Source organism: Bubalus bubalis, chromosome 12, assembly GCF_019923935.1.
Source record: "Bubalus bubalis isolate 160015118507 breed Murrah chromosome 12, NDDB_SH_1, whole genome shotgun sequence".
Taxonomy (NCBI): domain Eukaryota; kingdom Metazoa; phylum Chordata; class Mammalia; order Artiodactyla; family Bovidae; genus Bubalus; species Bubalus bubalis.
In genome coordinates, this window is record NC_059168.1 from 13,862,485 (window position 1) to 13,877,637 (window position 15,153).

A 15,153-nucleotide genomic window follows, 5' to 3' on the forward strand; every position below is an offset into this window, starting at 1 on the left:
TCTTAGTTAATACATGGAAAATTGGTCATAGAGGAACAGGAATGGAAGAAGAGAGACAAATCAAGAGGCTATTGCAATCGTCTAAGCAAGAATGTTGGATCAAGATGGGATCGGTGGAAGAAGTGGGAAGTGGTCAGGTTGGGGATGAATATTTCTAGAGTCAGCAGAACTTGTCAGTAGTTTGGATTGTGTGGTATGAGGAAAACAGAGGAATCAGAGATGGTTAATTCACCCAAGCCAGTGAATAGGAGAATAGTGAATAATGACAAGCAGAGTCATTTCCTGAGATGGGGATGACTAGGGAAGGAATGGGCTGAGGGAACAGTTTTAGACATGTTAAGTTTGAGATGTTTTTAGTTGTTAAGTACACAATTGTATCTATGAGTCTATTGTTCAGAATAGAGATCAGACTGAAAATATAAATTGGGGAGTCATCACCACAAAGATGGTATTTAACACCATGGGATGAATAAGGTCACCCTGTGCTCAGACACTCAGGCATGCCTGACTCTTTGCAACCTCATACCTGTCAGGCTCCTCTGTCCATGGGATTTTCCAGGCAAGAATACTGGAGTGGGTTGCCATTTCCTGCTCCAGGAGAATCTTCCCAATCCAGGAATCAAACCCATGTTTGACACAAGAGGTGTCTCCTGCGTTGGCAGGCAGATTCTTTACCACTAGCACCACCTGGGAAGCCCACCTGAGAACAAATAAATAAGTCAAGAACAGAATTCCAAGACCTCCAACATCTAGAGGCCTAAAAGAGAGTGAACCAGCCAAGGAGACCGAGAAAAACCTTCCAGCAAGGAAGGAGGAAAGCCAGGAGAGGGTAGTACAGAAACTGCTTCAAGAAGAAGAGAATGATTAACTGTGTCCAAAGATGTCAAGAAGCTAGTCGAATGTGGACAGAAAAACTAAACTTAGGATTTGAAAGAATGGAAGGCACTGGTGATGTTGAGAAGAATCAGTGGGGTTGTGCAGATAAAAGCTGGATTAAAGTGGGTTAGGGTGAAAGAGGGAGGTGAGAAAGTAGAGACAGTATATAAATAGCTTTTTGACACTGGGTCAAAAAGAAGGGTGGAGAGGGGGCAATAGCAAGAGGGGATTTGAAGATGATGAAAGGTTTTGTTTAATTTGGGAGATAATCCTGGTATGTTTATTTTTTGATAAGAATAATCCAGTAGCTCAATAAAAATTTTAAAAAGTAATCCAGGGAATTCCCTGGCAGTCCAGTGGTTAGGTCTCAGCGCTTTCAATGCTAGGGCCTGGGTTCAATCCCTGGTCAGGGAACTAAAATCCCACAAGCTGCAGGGTGAGGTCCAAAAAATAAAAGAAAGAAAGAATAATCCAGTAGAGAAGGTAACATTTTAATGATGAAGGAGCAATAAGGGACAATTACGGGAGGCCAGGAGGGTGGGCTCCAGGGCACGAGTGAAATTAGCCTTAGACAGGAAAACAAGATAATGCCTCTGTCGCACCAAAAACAAAAGCAGAGTATATGGGGACACATGTAAGTAGGTTGGTTAATTGGGTGATGGTAAGATGAGATATTATTCTTTTTCATCACTGAAGTAAAGATGAGGTTGCCAGCTGAGAATAAGAAGGAGGAGGAAATGTTGGACTTTATGGAGACAGTGAGGCGTGCAAAGAAAAGTCCTCTTGGAGATAAAAAACAAATGAATGGAAGAGCAAACTGTGGCAGTACATCCGGGTAACAAGCACCAACAGACCTCTTGAGATTTATGGTCATAAGTGAAGATCAAGAGCATTCAGCGTGGTGATGAGACTTTTCTTCAGCCATGTTTTTTGCTCAGGAGTGGAGCAGATAGAGAGATGAGTTTATCCAGGGTCGTGTTTATCTGTTTTGCTTGGGGAATACTAGGGAGCAACTGAAGAACAAAGGAATTGTGTTTGCAAGAGTATTGACCTTGGAATGTATGTTGGATGAGGAAATAAATGAGACTATGAGGAAGAAGAGTGGCTGTCAATGGACTGGAGGTTTCTATGGAATTGAGGAGTCATTGGAGTAATCAGGCTAAACAATCTGGAAAGACAGGTGGCCATAGTAACCAGAGATTAGGGTGCTGAAATCTAGACTTTGGACATGGTCCAGTTACTAGTGACAAGGCTTCAAATAGGGCCATGGAAAGAAACTGACAGACCAGGGGTGAGATGAATCATCTACATAAACTTTGAAGTCACCTAGAATGCTGATGGGAGCAGTGCTGGAGAGGAAGACAGTGAAAAAGCTGCTAAAATCCTACTACAGAAGATGTGACAGAGACTTTAACAAGGAAGGGCAACTTGTGAGTAGAGTCTGACGGCACACATTTCACAGAAACTGGGGGTTTTGAAGAAGAAAGAGGGAGAAACTTCCTGGAGTGCCACAAGGAGCAAAGACCACAAGACCCAGCCTCTTTTATCTTGTTGTTGTTCAGTCACTGAAGTTGTGCCCGACTCTGAGACCCCAGGGACTGCAGCACAGCAGGCTTCCCCGTACTTCACTATCTCTCTCAGTTTGCTCAAACTCATGTTCTTTGAGTCAGTGATGCCATCCAACCATCTCATCCTCTGTTGCCCGCTTCTCCTCTTGCCCTCAATCTGTCCCAGAATCAGAGTCTTTTCCAATGAGTTGGCTCTTCACATCAGGTGGCCAAAGTGTTGGACCTTGAGAAAGATATAAAAAGAGCACTGTGAAAACAGTCAAGTTTCCATTAAACAAGCTCACTCAAAGCAGAGGTTGAAGACTCGGGCAATTTTTTCTGGTGACAAACTGAGTTCCAGAAGGCACAGCAGGAGGACTGGGGGCAGAAAAGGATGGGAGGACAGTCAGATTGGAATCAGCCCACTGCTTTGTGGAAGCAGGTTTTCTGGGTGGGGATGCCCTGGGAGTCTTAGGTTTCTGGTGGTGCGTGTGTACTCAGGGGCTTCCCAGGTGGCACTAGTGGTAAAGAACCTGCTTGCCAATGCAGGGGACATAAGAGACTTGGGTTTGATCCCTGGGTCGGGAAGATCCCCTGGAGTAAGGCATGGAAACCCACTCCATGCTGGAAGTCTTGGACTTATGTAGGGGCTACCATAAATTGGAAGGCAGGCTGACTGGACTGATCCTGGTATGCTTGAGGGAAGGTGAGCCTCCAGCTTGGAGCTGGTCTCCCACAGACTTTGTAGCAGTGAAGCAGGCTTGCTAGTCTTGTCAGGTGGAGAACAGTGGTCTTCCAAATTACCAGGAGGACGTCATTCCGTCAGCCTCCCTCAAATCACCTTATTTAATAAGACTTTTGGCCCTTGCAAGCTGGATGGGCTTGTGTACAACTATGAGGCTCCAGCTATGTGCCTAAGACCCAGTTTTAAAACCAAATGGATCTGCTTCCCAAAACCCACATGTTAAACTCAGTCTATTCCAGAGAGAAAGGAAAAGTGAGGGCTCTCTTGTAAGATCAAAGCAGAACTGACCCACCTCAGGCTTCCCAGCTTCCCAGACTGGCAGCAGCTGCTGGAGCATGTTTTCTCACAGACCTCACAAAAGAAGAACAAGACTCATTCAGAGTGTCCCCGGTCCCCGCAGGAGGGCCCTGTGACTTCTTTGTCTCTGAGCCACATCCCGGGGCAATGTCTAGTGGGAGAGGGAACCTTGAGCATGCCCTAGAGGGACAAACACATTTCCATTTGCTTGCATATTTAAAACCCAGGCCCCTGGAACAAAATACAGTGTCTGGTGCAGAGGACCACCACTCAGAGCTGCTGCTGTCAGTTCAGTCCAACCTTAGGAGCTGTGGGTACCTCAGTGGCCAAATTCTAATGTGCAAAAAGTATCCCTTTCTTTATTTTTTATAACTCAGTTTCTGATTCCATGTCTCCTCCTTCCCAACAGGATGGCAGGAAATTGGATAACTTGGTTATCCCTGGTGCATTCTTCCCCAGGATTACATCAGTGCTCCAGGATTCTATGCGATCAGTGCCTTGGTATCGTTGGGGTAGGAGTGGAGGGTCCCGTTGGTCATCAGCCAACTGTCCTCACAGGTTTCTCCTGAAAGGCTCATGGACCTCTGTTCCCAGGGTCCATTGGGTCCAGGGACTCCCTGCTGGGACTGTGTCCCATGAGAGGCAAATGATCTTTTTTCTGAGGCCATCTAAAGGCCTGTGTGCCTGGAGTCCCTACAAGTCATTCTCTGGAATCTGAACATTTCCAGTTGAATACCATGAAGAGAGAGTCCACCCCCAACCTCTCTCTCCCTCTTCTGCCCCCATCAGTTTGGAAAAAATTGCTAGCTTGGGAAAGATTACCAACCTTCTGTGACTGCACTGAATTCTCCTTCTCCCTTTGAGCTCCTTAGACTGAGTTCTCCTAAAGGATTAGGGTTTTCTGGAAAACTGCTTGCCTAAATGTAAATGAGAGAAAAGGAAATGCACAGAGTGAAACAAAAATTAATATATGAAAATATTAGCCTGCTACTATCCATTACATTAGATAGCTCACCTTGAACTTGATGTTGTCAAAATCCCTCAATCTTTTTTCAAGTGCACTATTGCTGAGTTATCCTCCCCATCATACTGATTTTTTTAATGAAGTGCATAACTTAACATTTTACCTTAGTAAACATTTTTACTTTACCTTTAAGTACCCTTGTTAACTTAAAAAAAAATTACCTTAACATTTTACATTAGTAAATTTACCTTATCTTAGTACCTTAGTAACATTTTACCTTAGCATCCTATTACTTTCAGTCATTTACTATTAAGATGGACTTTAAGCTTAATTCTGTGTCCCAACATAGTATTATATAAATCACCATTCTGTTTTACTACCTCTATTTTAAAACGAAGAATTTTTCACATTTTAATGTTGTAGAAATCAAGGTATGTCTTACTATCAATGTCAAGAGAAACTTAACCAGCCACCAGGCACAGAAATAAATTAAAATGCTGTGGTTATTAGCCATGCATATGGGAAATACTCCATGCATAGAATTTGTTCATCTGACTCCTGTTTAAGTTGTGTATTTACACTTTTATAGTCCAATTTACTCTTTTCAGTTGAATCTGTATCCCTAATTACCGATTTATGTAACTTTGAAAAATGATTACATTATGACAAAACTCTGAAGCAGAAAGTTGAGTTACACAGAGCTTTTCCTGTCATGTACAAAGCAGCTCAGTTAAACAGTCCCTCAGAATTAACTCAAAGTTTTCAAGGCTAGGAGAGATTGGAGGGATCAAGTCACCCTGAGGTGAAGAATTATCCATGAGATGCTGAGAGTCTATCTGTCAAAAGCTCCCAGGGAATTTCCTGGTTGTTAGGACTAAGTTCTTACCCCAGAGTGCTGGGAATTAAGATCCCTGAATCTGCCCAGTGTAGAAAAAAAAAAAAAAAAAAACCACACGAAAAAACCTCCCAGCTGATTTTCAGAACACATTTTTAACTTCCAATAGTATTGATTTGGCCAAAAAGTTTGTTTTTCTGTTAAGATGGTACAGAAAAACCTGAAGGAACTTTCTGGCCAACCCAATATTAACTCAACAAAACAAAGTTTAACTAAATCAAGCAAGCTAACTCACAGGCAGGTATTCTTTGTTGTCGCTCACATTCATTTTCTTAGTCATCAAGGTCCAAGATCTCCAGTTATGAACAGCCACCACCATCACCTCTAGGGTACATTCTGCTGCTGTTACTGCTGCTGCTAAGTCGCTTCAGTCGTGTCCGACTCTATGCGACCCCATAGACGGCAGCCCACCAGGCTCCCCCGTCCCTGGGATTCTCCAGGCAAGAACTCCGGAGTGGGTTGCCATTTCCTTCTCCAATGCACGAAAGTGAAAAGTGAAAGTGAAATCGCTCAGTGGTGTCCGACTCTTAGCGACCCCATGGACTGCGGCCCACCAGGCTCCTGCGTCCATGGGATTTTCCAGGCAAGAGTGCTGGAGTGGGGTGCCATTGCCTTCTCCGTCTATTTGGAGGGTACATTCTATTTGGCCTTATTATGGTGCCAATCAGAGACCATCAACCACCACCATCTCCAGTCAGAGATTGGTTTCAGACTGGGCTGGTGACCCTATTCTTGCAATAAGGGGAAAAAAGCCTTGGGGCTTCTAATAAGAGTCCTCATTCCTAAGAAAAAAAGGGGCAGCCCCTTTCTTTTCGGAGATGCAGTGCTGGAAACGCTTCATCCAGCAGCCTGAAGGGGGCGCCAGTCCAATCAGAAAGGCAGAGCAGAAAAAGGGACCCACGCTGCAACCTTGATGACATTGTTGACCAGCTGAATCACGTTGAAGCTTGTTTGACCTCAGAACTTCCAAATATGTAAGATAATAAATTTCCTGATTGCTTAAGCTGGGGAGTTGAGAGGGAGGGATCCTGTCACTGTGATTACTGTCCATGGATAAGAGTGACTTAGAAGAATCATTAAATTCTGAATAGAACATAGTGTTTGGCTTTCAAAAATCTGTTATCAGATTAATGATGCGGCTCATACTTGGTGATGTCTTAGAATCAAGGAAATACAGCATACTGGAAGTGCTGCTCAGAATGAGAAGGTGCATTTTTGGAAGGATGTCAGTCCCTTCAAAATAATTTGTAAGTTTGTTTGGACACCAACTGAAATGCAAATGGAATTTTCTTGAAACTTGACGTCATGATTTGGAAGTTCAGCTGGAAAATAACAGAGATAAATAGCAAAGAAATATTTGAAAGTGAGATTCATTATCTACCCACTAATTGGGTATTAAAATGGACCACAACACTGAAAGGTTGAAAACAATGTGGTATGGTAGAGAAACAGACAAACAAATCAACAAAACAGAAAGTCCAGAGATAGACCCAAGTACATACAAAAATTAGACACGTGAGCGTAAGTCATCTCAAGACAATCGTGTGAGGCACCTGGAGAAACCGCTGGGGGGAGGGGAAAACTATCCCCATACCTGACACCACGCATCAACATAAACATTTAAAGGCATAAAATGAACTGATAAAATGAAAAGTAGGTACACATTTATGTAATCTTGGTGAAGAAAAAAGCTTTATTACCCTGATACCAAAGGCAGAAACCATAAAGGGTAAAAGATTGATAAATTTAACTACACTAGTATTTAATGTATGGATGTGAGAGTTGGACCATAAAGAAAGCCGAGCACTGAAGAATTGATGCTTTTGAACTGTGGTGTTGGAGAAGACTCTTGAGAGTCTCTTGGACTGCAAAGTGATCCAACCAGTCCATTCTAAAGGAGATCAGCCCTGAATATCCATTGGAAGGACTGATGTTGAAGCTGAAGCTCCAATACTTTGGCCACCTGATGGGAAGAACTGATGCATTTGAAAAGACCCTGATGCTGGGAAAGATTGAAGGCCTGAGGAGAAGGGGACGACGGAAGATGAGATGGTTAGATGGTATCACCGACTCGATGGACATGAGTCTGAGCAAGCTCCGAAAGTTGGTGATGGACAGGGAAGCCTGGCCTGCTGCAGTCCATGGGGTCACAAAGAGTCAGACATGAATGAGTGACTGAACTGAACTGAATATTTAAAATCTCTTCATAGCGGAAAAAACACCTTAACTAAAGTTGAACATTGCATAACAAACTGAAGGAAATATTTTCAACATAAATGGCAGTCAATATATATATATATAAAATATCTGTACCAGTCAATGAGAAAAAATAGAAAGGAGCAAAGAAAATTAGCATACAACTGACAAAAGGAAAAACATGCAAATAGGCAATAAATGACATTCAACCTCATAAATAATTAATGAGATGCCCTGTAGGGCCAGGACCAGGAGTGGGATGCAGCAGATGTAACTGATAAAGTCATACTCTCTGTTCAAGCAGCATGATACCTCCAGACTGGCTAATAAAGAGTGGCTACCCAGAGTCCCTAGGTTCTCCACTCCACCAGCTGCCATGGCACCTGCTTCATACCCCCACGTCCAGCAACTAAACGGGTGTATAACACACTGAGGTACTCCAGTACCCTGCACCCGGTTAGGGCTGACATCCGTTCCCTGATATTCCCACCTCTGGTTATGACATACTGCGTAACTGAATCTGTAAACATGTAAAAGTAACAACAATAATACCGGATGTTGGTTACAGTGTGGGGAAATGAATAGTCTACTCTACCAGAGAAAGTAATTTGGCACAACCTTCTTGGAGGAGCAATATGCCACCATAATAAAAACCATAAAATAGGTGCTCCCTTGACTCAGTAATCTCACTTCTAAGAATATATCCTAGGGAAGTCATATGAGAGTCACATAAAAATATAATTGCCAAGTGAAGATCAACTCAAGTGAAGAGGGACTTCTCCAAAAACTGAAGAAATATACATTAATATGACAGGCAGCCACATTTTCCACCATCAAATTCACAATTTGGGGCAGAAGGCTGCTCATGGTGTGAGTGTGGAGGGTGGGAAACACAAGAATCCTCTGCACCCAAAGTGCTGGTAGAAACAGAAATGCAAACAGGCTCGCCTGAAAGTCACGTGTGTGTGTGTGTGTGTGTGTGTGTGTGTGAGTGATATCACTTCAGTCATGTCCGACTCTTTGCAACACTATGGACTGTAGCCCACCAGCTTCCTCTGTCCATGGGCTTCTCCAGGCAAAGGCATAGACATTGTTTAAAATGCATATGCAGCTATTCTACTTCTAGAAAGTTCTTCTGAGGAAACCATCATGAACATGAGAGAAATTTTAACTATTAGGTTGTTCATCAAAATGATTATGGTAGATTAAAGCTGGAAACTACATATATGTCCATGAAAAGGGAACTGGTTGAATAAATTATGATATCAGCTTTATGGCATTCTAAGAAGTCATTAAAATGATAAGTGATAAGAACATTGAACGACACAGACAAAATGTCCCAGCTGCTTTATTCAACGAAGTTGTTTTATTTAATGTAATTTAAAATGACAAAATAGTACATACTGTACAATTCTACTTTCAAAAAATTAATATTTCTTTACACATACAAACAAAATATTTAAATGAGTTTATTCATATGAAGCACTTGGAATAATAATTGCCGTGTGGTAAGAAGTCAGAAAAGTCAATAAATGGTAGCCATTACTTTTTAATCCTCATATCCACCCTATAAGGGAGCTACTATTACTGCTCCCATTATACAGATGTAGATACAGAGGCACAAGGGGATGAAGTAACTTGCTCGAGGTCTCACAGCTTGTACACGGTGGAGAGTTAACATACGTGAAGCATAGAGAAAACCTGCTGGAACATATTCAGCACTTCATTACTTTATAGTATTGGAATTCTGTAAAAAAAAATACATATATAAAGATGTAATTGGGTATTACCATTTTGTGGGAATTTATAAAAAAAATTATTTTAAATCATCCCTACACTTGACAACAGAGAAACCTACTAATACCTCCTTTGTTTATTCCTGAGCCTTGTGTCCTCTCTCTAAGCTCTCCCGAGAGTCAAGGTGACATTTATTTTTCACAGGACAGAACCTTATAGTTTCATTTTTGAGGGCCCGGAGCCAGGCACTGGCCTACTCCAGTGGCAGATCATCCTCTCCTCCTGTCCATGGAGCCAGGATTGCTTTCTATGGACAGTTGAGGACCCACCGGTGTTTCTTTTCACTCATTGCTGCCTTCTCTGAAGCACTCAGTGGGAAAAGGATCTTAGAAGTTTCTCAGTCATCAAAAATCTCCTTCACATTTTAAAATCAAATATAGATTGTTTAGAGCTTCCCTGGTGGCTCAAACGATAATCTGCCTGCAATGCAGAAGACCTCCGTTCGATCCCTAGGTCAGGAAGATTCCCTGGAGAAGGGAATGGCTTCCCACTCCATTATTCTTGCCTGGAGAATTCCCTGGACAGAGAAGCCTGATGGGCTACAGTCCATGGGGTTGCAAAGAGTTGGACACTACTGAGCAACTAACGCTTCCACTTCCACTTCCATGGGTCATTTAAATAGAAAGGCAATTAGAAACACTCAAATGAAGTAAACCAAATTAGGATGTTTTAGAGAGAAGATTTGCTCAGCATTAACCAGTGAAACTGTCAGGATGGCTGAGTGGTCTAACGCACCAGACTCAAGCTCAAATACTAAACAGTGCTTAATTTTTATAGTGGAGGTCTTAAAAGATGGGGAGCAGGGAGACATTTGGAAACGTTGGATTTCTCACACTGACACTGAGTTTCATCAGACAAGGCCTTAAAGAGTAAAAGCCTGAAACTTCCTAGTAGGATGTTCACAATGATATAGGGCAGGGCACACACAAGATACCTCACTGCCTTCTCGACCCCTGCAGCTAAAGTACAGGGTGTTGCGAGCACATTGTTGCCTAACACTTTCCCTGCACTCAGAAAGAAATTGCCTAGAATTACATATATCATAACTATATGTGCATTTACACAAATCAGTGAAAAAAGTGTATAACTTGGTCCACATTTTTCAAGCCATTCCAGCTTGAGATCACAATTCTATAATGGAGATGAACCACCCTCCTAACCAGACAATCACTTACCCCTCCTTAGCTTCCTTTCTGGTTCAAGACAAGCCTTTTTCTCCTACACAGTTCCCAGTGGTCACTTATTTCCCAGGGACCATCACTGCACCCAAGGTGGCATCACTTTTCTTCTTTGAGTTCCTTGGGATCAACCATACTGACTGAAGAAGATGTTCATGGCTTCCTTAGTGGCTCAGTGGTAAAGAATCTATCTGCAATTCAGGAGCTGTAGGAGACACAGGTTAGATCCCTGGGTCAGGAAGATCCCCAGGAGGAGGAAATGGCAACCCACTCCAGTATTTTTGCCTGGAGAATCCCATGAACAGAGGAGCCTGGTGGGCTACAGTCCATGGGGTTGCAAAGAATCAGACACGACTGAAGCAACTCAGCAGCAGCAAGTATATAAGGGTCTGCACCCCAACCTAAGGTACCAAAATCCAGAGAAATACCCTCCTGTCCTCTGGGTCAGATTCTGGGTGACCATGGGCCCAAGCCTATGGCTCACGGGCTCTTCCTATTTCAGGACATCAGTCCCAGGGGCCTAGTCCTTGGCTCTCACAGGAGACTAGTTCTGCGAGTCTTGAAAGGATACATTCCTTCAAATTCTCTGAGCAAATTCAGTTCACCTCCTCATTTAAGGACCCTTCCTATTCAACACATCTTACACAATGCCTCTGGGCATTGGGCTAGAAATTTGTTTCCAAAACCTCCTAGACAAGCTTACTCTCCTATTTAGCTGAGCCCAAGCACCAATCCTTCTTGAGACTTCCAGATTAAGTTGATTTATTTACCTTTTTCACCTTTAGGAATTCACTCTCCATCCATACTGCTTGTTTCTTTTCTTTTTTTCCAGTATTGTCATTCCCAGGGACATGGCAAACTTTCTTGTTACCAGTCCCTGATTTGGGGTGATGCTGGTTTCATGGCAGCAATGCTTAAGCTGTCAGAAAAGGATTAGGATTCCTGCAGTTAAAGGATGCTGATGAAAGGAACATTCCTCCTCCTCTTTACTCTAGATACACAGCTCTCTGACTCTAGGATCTGGTCTTGACTCAGTGTAAACTGTTTGCATTTCTGCTCTCTGCTCCCTGTGGGAAGCAGGGTCAGGGTGCACAGCTGCCTCCTAAGAGCACACTGGGGCAGCTCCCGCCTTCTCCCATCCCTAATGTCCCTGTTCCCGTCCCACCCTCACCGAGCATCCCCACCACCACTCAGCACCCTCCACTTGGCAGTTCTCTCTTCCTCTCATCTCTCTGTACATCTAGTAACTGATTGTTTGCTTACTGAGCTGAAATGAACTTCAAATGCTTGTTTAAAATGTCAATAAAACATGTAGCTTGAAGTGCTTCTCAGACTCTAAAAATTCAGGCACAGGCATCATCAGCCTGTTGATTCATTTTTTGGTCTCTTAACAACCGCTCAAATCTGTGGCAGCAGTTTAAACGTAAGAAGACTCCAGTTACCAAGCATCAAGGCTTCCTCTGGATCTGACTCCAGGCTGAGCTCTCTTGGAGTCACACAGATCTGCACCCTTTTCTCTGAGGCAGAAACCCTAACGGAGTTATCAGGGACCCATCCGAGCTCCTTTGGAACAAGCCAACCTAAGGGCAGCACTATCAATATTTCACACGTGACGGGCACCCCTGGCAGGGGTTTCAGCTTCAGGGCAGACCAATTTCGTATCTGTTGGCCTTCACATCCTAGAATCCCTACAGGCCCTAGAGAGATGGTGAAGGTTTAGGCTGGAGCATGAACCAGTTCGTACCCCATCCCACCTATTCTTCTTATAATGTAATGTAATATAAAGTGTTGTGGCCACTCCTTCATCAAGAAGTAGAATCTTTATTCCCTCCCCTTGGACATGGGCAGAATTTTGTACTCCTGAAGCAATAGAATAGGGGCATGTGATGTTGCATAACTTTTGAGGCTGGGTCATAAAAGTCAATGTGATTTCCTTCTAGCTGTCTTTCTCCAGATCTGCACCTGAGGAGTCCTAAGCCAACATGTAAGAAGTCCAGATACCCTGAAGCTGTCATTAAAAGACCACATAGACAGACTATATAGAAAGAGAAATTATAGAACCCTCGGATCTTCCAATCTATTTGGCATCAACAACCAGACCTGTGAATGACTGATGTTTCAAATGATTCTAGTCCCAGGCTTCAAGCTGCCCCACCGAGGTAAGGCTTTCCCACTGTGCTCTATCTGAACACCTGACTCACAGCACTTGGGAGCATAATCAATGATTGTTTTACATCACTAGGTTTCAGAGTAATCTGTTAAGTAGCCAAAGTAATTGGAACAGGAAAGGAGGATATTATTTGCATTACAAACTATGAGATAGAACCCAGAGTTACAAGGGCAACTTTGCAAATATCTGACTGACTCATTACATGTTGATTTTATTAGTCCTTCTCTCTGAATTATGAGATGCACAGAAGATGCTAGGTTCATAATCAAAGTTTTGGTTACCAGCCTGGTTGGGAAGTCAGTTCCTGGGCTGCATGCTTTTCAGATGAAAGGGACCTTGGGCCTCCTGATTACTGTTACCTGTCAACGAGTCTTTAAGTAATATACAGAAAGCTACCCTGCCAGAAACACTGGAAGAGGCAACACTTTTTTACAAGGGAGCTTCTTTATAAGTCTCTTTGCTAGATAATAATTGGATGTGTGCATTTTAAATTATTCCTTTAGTTAATCAACAAGGAATCTATTACATGTCCAGTATTGGATGTTGTGGAGGATATATCTTTCCAGACCTCTGTATGAGTTTTAATGTTTTCAGTTTTAATGCTTAATGTAAGAAACAGAAACTCAAACTTGAAATGACTTTCAACAATAGAGATATTTAGGCACATAACTAGGAATCCAGAGGAGGGAAGCTCCAGAGTTGGTTCATCCAGTGGCTCAACAATGTCATCAGGGATCTGACTTGCTTCCCTCTTTCTGCTCACCATCCTCGGTGCATCCTGGCCAGACCAACTCTCCTCATGATCCCAATATAGCTGCCACAGTTCCAGGCATCAACATGCAGGCATCAACAGGCACACAAGACAATGGCCCAGAAGGAGAAGAGGAACTACCTTTTCTGCATCTATTTCTTGACTTAGACCATTCATGATTTACCCTGTGGAGCTGGACGTGGGGCCTCTCAGAGAACACGGAAGGTGAGCCAGCAGGAAGTATGGCCAGGACATGGGCAGCATCCAAGAGTATCTGCTCCAAACTCTAAATTCGTGAGGGAAGTAGGGTTAACTAAATGAGACAACAGCTCTCCAGTCACTCCCTCGTAGAGTATTTAAGTGTCTCCCTTGCTGCTTCCTCCTTCCTCATTCTGAGGATGCCGTAAGGAAAGGTGTTTGTCCACAGTCATGCTACAGAGCCCTCAGCAACTTGGAGAATATCTGTGACTCAAAGAGCTAAAAACCTAAGGTTTTTCTTTACCTTTTATTCCGGATGAAGTGCAGCAGTAACTGAAGTAGCATTCCCATCCGATTGACACTCCTTGTCCTGAGAGCTGGCTGCTGATCATTATCAATGGAGAGATAGGAAGGCCTAGGGATGGGAGGGGTGGGGAGGGATTTGCCATCCATCAAGCTGTGAAGAGTGGCTGCCACTCATCTCTTGGAGCAGGGGGCTGGCAGGCCAAATCCATACCACCACTTTTTGTATCTAGTGCATGAGCTAAGAATGATTTTCACATTTTTAAATGGCTGGAAAAAAGAATCAAACAAGAAAATTGTATGAAATTCACATTTCAGTTCTGTAGATGAAGTTTCTTTGGAACACAGCTGTGCTCATTCGTTTACACATTGTCTGTGGCTGCTTTTCCACTTCGGCAGCAGAGTTAAAGTAGCTCTGACACACAGAAGATGGTCCTTGAGACCTAACATATTTACTACCTGGCCCTTCGCAGTTTAAGTGTATCGACTCTTGCAGTAAAAGTCCTGCTGGGGCCTTCAGGCGTGGGGCAGGGCCTGGAGCTTCAGGAGGAGCCAGCGCTCAGCCCCTTCCAGACAAGGCTCTTCTCCCATCTGAGCAAGAAAGGAATATTCTGTCCAATCCATTTACAACAGGATTCTCAGGCTGGCTGCACATTAGAATCACCTGAGGAGCTTTTTTAAAATACCAGTCTTGGGCCCCACCCAGACCAATTAAAGGAAAATCTCCAGGGATGGGCCCAGGCATCTGTGTCTTTCAAAAGCTCCCAGGTGATTGCCCAGTACAGTCAAGTTTGAGAACCCCTGCTAAGAGGCTTGTTTGCCAAAGTCAGGCCGGTTTCTGGAGCTTTCTCTAAGCAAACACCATCACCCACCCTCAGGCAGGTGTTTTGGGTACAGGGCATGAGCACCATGCTGGGGTGGAGCAGGGCAAGAAGAGGTGGAAAGCCAGCTGTGGTTAACCCCTACCATTCATTTTCACAGGTGTACAGTCAAATGACCTCACCTGTGTACAGGTGAGTGCCTGAGGTTTCCCAGGCTGAGTTCCTCATCACCAGAGCTCTCCCATATCTCCTGCCAACTGTTGACAGAGAAAACACAGTGTCTCACCCTAACTGCCTTGCACTGGCTTGCTTTCCTTTACCTGAGACGTTGCAAACAACAGTCCGGTGTCTGCCTCACTCAGGGTTGGTGTAGACACCATCATCCTCCCCAGCACCAGAGACATCCCTTCTTGGC

The 15,153-nt window shown here is 43.6% G+C and overlaps 1 long non-coding RNA gene across 2 annotated transcripts; it reads right to left on the reverse strand.

Annotated features, from left to right (window-relative positions):
* Positions 1 to 8,864: 8,864 nt before the first annotated feature.
* LOC123328694 lies at positions 8,865 to 14,689 on the reverse strand. 2 transcript variants are annotated; one of them, XR_006543717.2, is made up of 5 exons: positions 14,377 to 14,689; positions 13,919 to 14,187; positions 11,266 to 11,414; positions 10,493 to 10,700; positions 8,865 to 9,267 (listed from the first exon to the last, which is right to left on the reverse strand). It is a non-coding gene; the product is annotated as an uncharacterized LOC123328694 (long non-coding RNA). The 2 variants fall into 2 exon arrangements; XR_006543716.2 differs by having other exon boundaries at positions 13,919 to 14,687.
* Positions 14,690 to 15,153: the final 464 nt, after the last annotated feature.